The sequence below is a fragment of the Echinops telfairi genome, unplaced genomic scaffold, assembly GCF_000313985.2.
Source record: "Echinops telfairi isolate 266 unplaced genomic scaffold, ASM31398v2 ScPeMD7_11;HRSCAF=52, whole genome shotgun sequence".
NCBI lineage: Eukaryota > Metazoa > Chordata > Mammalia > Afrosoricida > Tenrecidae > Echinops > Echinops telfairi.
Genome location: NW_022103908.1, coordinates 13,542,391 through 13,548,898, shown reverse-complemented (window position 1 = coordinate 13,548,898; position 6,508 = coordinate 13,542,391).

Below are 6,508 nucleotides of genomic sequence, written 5' to 3'. Positions count from 1 at the left end.
TGTGCTCCAGCAACATTCATAGATGTAGTTTCAGCAAAGGTAAATGGACAGACACACAAACAGATCTTCTGTCAAATCTCCCATTTCCATGGAAATAAGATAGTGTCTTATATTAATTTTTGCTCCCAAAGATGCTCTGGGTCTTATTTTCAGGGGATGTCTTAATCTTCCATGAAGAAGAATACGGTACACATTTATTGTTGAACAACAAAAAAGGAAATGTATTACCTGTATATAGTACGGTAGTAGTTGTCATCACAAACCAGCATAACCAGACAAACTGAATCCTACAGTGTCAAGAATTCCTTGTTACTACCATTATTTCCATGAACAACAAGCTATGGTACAGTTACTCGCACTTCCTGACTGCTCCGGCTGCGCTGCGGCCAACAGTGAGCTGCGCGGTGGTGCCTGCCGCTACAGTCCAGAGTCCAGAGTTATGGTAGCTTCGGCGGAGGGCTTATTTTGGGGGAGGTCTTATTTTCTGGGGATGCCTTATATTTCAACGAGAGGCAAAACTGTAAGTAGGTTTTATTTGGGGGAGATGTCTTACTTTCGGGGAAACAGGGTATGTCCAAATATTGAAGCGATCTGATTTCACTTCTTCCAGAACAAATTCTTTCACTAGCACCATAACCAAAGGTTTATTTCTTCTCTCTTCCTTTATGTCTTATTCAGCTCCCCTGTTCAAATTAGGTGATTGAAAATACCCTGGTTTAAGTCAGATTCATCTTAGTACTCAATATATAATCTTTACTTTTTTATACTTTAAATCTCTAATTGGCATGAGATTTGCTTAAGGCAATATGTCAGCTGCTCTCTTGACTCCTACTTCCATAGGTGTTGATCGTGGAGCCAAGTAAAATCAGATCTTGAGATAATGTCGATAATTTTTTCTGTTCATCATGATATTGCTAATTGGTACAGTTGCGAGGATTTGTGTTGTCTGATGAGGTGTAGCCAATGGAATTGACTAGACAGAAGTGAGGTTTTTTGTTTTGATGAAGCGTAATTTATACGGAAGTCTTTAGAATTTGATTTTCATCATTAAGTATTTCAAATCCTCTTCACGTTCAGCAAGCAAAGTTGTGTCCTCTCTGTATTGGTGGCTGTTACTCTTTACCCAACCTTGATGTCGCAGTCTTCTTCATATAATAACAGTATCAAACTATCTGTTTAATGTGCATATTGGATAAGAATGGTGAAACTCAACCATTGCAATCTATGAATACTTGCACAGACAGCAGGGATGGACATGTATGAAAAAGAAAGAGAGACTAACTCCCATGCTCTTGTAGGTATAAGTCGGGCTGCTAGCCGAAAGGTCAGCAGTTGGAAACACCAGCTGCTCCCAGGAAGAACGACAGGTTTTCACTCCCATGAAGAGTTACAATCTGGGAAAGCCACCAGGACCCTGTCTTTAGAGGGTTGCTATGAGTTGAAATCAATTTGATGGCTGTAGGTTTAGTTTTGGTTATATATCAGCTTGCTGGACTATATGTGCACATGCATACTTACATTTTGTGCAAAGGTGTATATGAATGGGATGTAATATAGACGTGGCAAAGTTAGGAAAATGATTTAGTCAGAACCAAACACCTTGAGTGACTGAATTGCTAGGCCTGGGAGCTAAAGATCATAATCTCAGGGAATATGAAGATCATTTTGCATAACATACAGAGACAATGATTTCTATCCGACTATCGTAAGTAGGTCTTAAAAGTGCATGAACAGCCATGTAAGATGAGACTATTTGGTCTCTTCCTGCTCAGAGGAAAGAAGAGTAATGTAAAGCAAGGCACATGGAAACAATTACTCCAATGGACTAATGGACAGGACAACATAATTCTACTCAACAATGAGGTGAGGAAATCTAGATGGTGCTTGGCTATCATTACCAAGTTTTCTGGAAGAGATCACATTATATCGTCCTAGATAGAATGGTTGGTAATGAGAAATACACCACAGAAGCACACAGGAGATTATTGGTTGGATAGAGGCTGGTAGAATCCCTAAGACTATGACCTTAGTGACTGTAATAGACTGTAATAGTCTTTCCTGATTGACTAGAGAAACAAATTCACAGACACTCACATGTGTATAAGAAAGAGTTTTGTATAAAGAGTAATTGTATATTAGGAGAACATCCGAGCCCAGTCCAGATAAAGTCCATAAGTCTGATATTAGCCCATATGTCCAATACCAGTCTATAAATTCCTCTTCAGACTCACACAAAACATGCATTGACGCAAAGTGCAGGAAGATCACAGGCCAGTGGGTGGAATGTTTTGTGGATCCAGTGACAGTGGAAGCATCTCCAAGTTGGCAGGACTCTCTACATGGCTTCTCCTGTTCCAGGGCTCTAGTTTAGTTCCATGTGTCTTGTCAGCAGGAAGATGAAGCAAAGAGTCTGTGTGTATTTGGCTTCCAGTGAGCTATTGATCTCTGTGATGCCTCCAAATGAGGTCATCAAGCTGTGACTTGATTGACAGGCTAGACTCCACCCCTCCGCAAGTTGACACCACATTATGTAACTACCACAAAGATCAAAGATGGCAGCTTTCAATATGGATTGCTACTCAATGTAAAGAAGACCAAAATCCTTACAACTAGAACAATAGTTAGCATTATGATAAATGGAATAAAGATTTAAGTTGTCAAGGATTTTGTCTCTCTTGTACCCACAATCAATGCTCATGGAAGCAGCAGTCAAGAGATCAAACAATACATTTTATTGGGCAAGTCTACTGTACAAGATCTCTTTAGATTATTGTAAAACAGGGAGGTGACTTTGAGGACTAAGGTGTGCCTGACCCAAGCCATAATATTTTCAATTGCATCATATGCAAGTGAAAATAACCCATCGAATAAGACCAAGCAAGAATCAATGCCTTTGAATGGTGGTGCTTGGGAAGAAATTTGAAAGTACCATGGATTGTCAAAAGGATGAACAAGTCTGTTTTGGAAGAATCTGGACAGAATGTTTCTTAGAGACAAGGATGGTGAGACTTTGTGTTACACGCATTGGATGGACAAGTTGTCAGTAGAGACAAGTCCCAGTAGAACACTGGTTCTCAACCTGTGGGTGGCATCTCCATTGGGGGTCAAACTACCCTTTCACAGGGGACACCTAAGACCATCAGAAAACACATAAATATTTCCCAATATATAATTACATATTGTTTTGTGATTAATCACTATGCTTTAATTATGTTCAATTTGTAACCATGAAAATACATCCTGCCTACCAGACATTTATATTATGGTTCATCATAGTAGCAAAATTATAGTCATGAAGTAGCAACAAAAATAATTTTATGGTTGAGGGTCACCACAGCATGAGGAACTATATGAAAGGGTCACAGCACCAGGAAGGTTGAGAACCACTGCTGTAGAGGATATCATCCTTCGTCAAGTAGAGGATCAGCAACAAGGAGGCCCTCGAGGAGATGGATTGACACAGTGGCTGCAACAATGGGCTTGGGACCAGTTAGTGTTCACTTCTGTTGTACATAGGGTCAAAATTGACTCAGTGGAACTCAGCAGCAGCAACAACAACAACACTGTTATTGGAGCATCTATTTCTCCCTTAAATTCTGTAGTACTTTCATTCATATATTCTGCGACTCTTTCATTGGCGCATAGGAATTTATTGTTGTTCTGAGTTCTTCTCCAATTGACCTTTTAGTCACTATTTAATATCCTTCTGTCTTTTCTGCTGGAGTATGATATTATAAAAAATTATACTGCCAATCTTGCTCTTTTTTTTAATTGTCATTAGCTTGTTTTTTGTTTTTGTTTATCCATCTTTTGATTTTTTGGACTAGTTTTGTCTTCGTGTTTATTGTAGACAGCATATTGATGGGTCCTACTTTATTATCCATTGCATTATTCTCTATCTCAGGACTACTCCCTTTAACTCATTAAAAAAGTCAATGTAATTATTGATAGGTATCAATGTACTTAACTGTCTGTTTACTTTTGTGTTTGTGTTTGTGCATGTAGTGCGTTGTTGGTTTCTTTTGTCACATAACTTTCTGTGATGAAGTCACTTTTGTCATGGGTTTTCCTTCTTTTCCCTCATTGCTGTAGACTTAGTGTTTACTAAATCTGTATGATTTGTAATGAATTTCCTCTTTTTTATTTTGATGAGGTTTATTCATTTTCTTTGAGGTTACTATGTAATTTCTCAATTTTATAACTGTTTGTTCTACCTTTAAACCTACCTGACTTCCTTTCCATTTGAACATTCCATAACTAAATTTCCTCTACCTCCTTTGTAATTATCTTTCTCACAAATTGATAATTCTAGTTCCTGACCTTCAGTCTTGTAGGTTTATTTTACTATGGCTATTTCTCTATCTGTGCTGAGAGGAACCACATGCCACCTCACTTATGGATTTGGGACTTTCCAACTTCCAAATTATGTCAGCCATTTCCTTGAAGTAAATCCACACACACGCACACACACACACACAGACATGCACACACACACACACTACATGTTAAAGAAAGCAGACTAAGGCAGTGAGCATGCATGACAGAATACAACTGCCCCTCAGGGTTTCCCAGGATATAATCTGTACAGAATCAGGTCACAAGTTCTTCTCCAAAGAAGCTGCTGGTGGGTTCAAATGACTAAACTTTTAATTAGCCGTTGGGTGGTTCACTACTGCTCTGATAAATCTCCATAATTCAATAGTCGTCCTGAAAGAAAATGTTGTATGGAAATATGCTGCATTCTAGCACAGAAATCAGAATCGTACATGGTACAGAATCCCAATAAATACTTTAAATGAAATTTCCTTTAAACTATTTTTTCTCAGCCTCTTCAATCCTGGTACACAGAGCTTTAGGAAACAAATCAATCAAGGGCTTACCATATCATTCTGGCTCTTTTCCCTGCGAACAACAGATATTGCCTGGGCATTTAATTTACTAGGGTCCTTCAGAAAGTTCATGGAGAAACTGAATTCAAAGGATGCAGTTTTTTTCTGGGGCCTCTGGAAGCCCCTTTACTATTAAGGTGTAATCCACATGGATAGAGATAAGTCAGGCTTAATTCTTCAGACCACACACCCATCAGCTCAGATATAGTCACCCTCCAGTATTTCAAATGAATAAACAAAATCCAGTATAGCACACATCAAGTGTATCACATACTTGATAAACTTGGGGGTCTTCTCCACATTGTAGAGAGTTTGCCAATGGTCATTCCTAGAGAGAAAGAGAATACAAAAAACAACAAGAAGAAGGCTGTAGAATGCCTTTTCATGGTCAATAAAATAATAGTAAACATCTTTTTGGTCTTCTTTGCTTTCAGCCAAGATTCATCTGATGCCAATGATGATATCCTTTGTGCCATGTTGTTGCTGTTAGGTGTCACCTAGTCAGTTCTGACCCTTAGTGACCCTATGCACAAGAGAATAAAGTAGTGCCCTATCCTGTGCCACAGCGTCACAATTGTTCCTGTGCTTGAGGCTGTTGCTGAAGTCACTGTGTCAATCCACTTTACTGAGGACCGGCTCCTTTACTTTACCCCACATGACGTTTTCCTCTCGGGGGTGGTCTCTCTCCAAAAATGCCCTCAGTATGTAAGAGGCAGTCTCACCATTATTGTCACTATAAGGTGCACTTTGCCTGGACTTCTTCCAACAAAGATTGGTTTGTCCATGCAACAATGCATGGTATGCTTTTCCCATTCGTCACCAGCACTAGAGTTCAAATCCATCACTCCTTCTTTGGTCTTCCTGATTCCATGTCCAACTTTCACTTGAATATGGGTGGAGCCAGGAGCACCTTAGTCCTCAAAGTAACATCATTGTGTTTCAAGTCTCTAAAGTGATCTTGGAAGCAGATTTGACCGATGCAACTCACTTTTAATCTCTTGACTACTGCTTCCATAAGCATTGAGTATGAATTCAAGCTGGACAAAATAATTGGGAACTTTAACCTTTTCTCTATTTATCATGATGTTACCTATTGTGCAATCTCCTCTTCTAAATTCATATTGAAATTCTGGAAGCTCTTTTGAGAGGTATTGGTTTAATTTTTAATTATCTTCAGCAAAATTTTACTTTATGTGATATTTAATAATTTTTGCATTCTGTTGATACACCTTTCTTTAGAATCTATTGAGTTACATTTCTTTCAAATTAGTGCAAATATGGATGTCTTTCAGTAAGTTGGTCAGATAGCTGTCTTCCAAAATCTTGGCAAAGACAAGTGAGGGCTTCCAGGGCTCCATCAGATTGTTGAAACCTTTCAATTGATAGCCCATCAATTCCTGGAGCCTTGTTTTTAATAATGCTGTATCATGATAGATGGAGAACATAATGAAGTTATAAAGTATTTCATTTTGCTTGGATCCACAAGCAGTGATTATGGAAGTATTGGGCAAATCTGCATTAAAGATTAAGAAAAAACAGAAGACTTGATGCATCTGAATTATGCTGTTGAATACTGAAAGTACTGTGAACTGCCATCAGAACGAACAAATGTGTTTGGG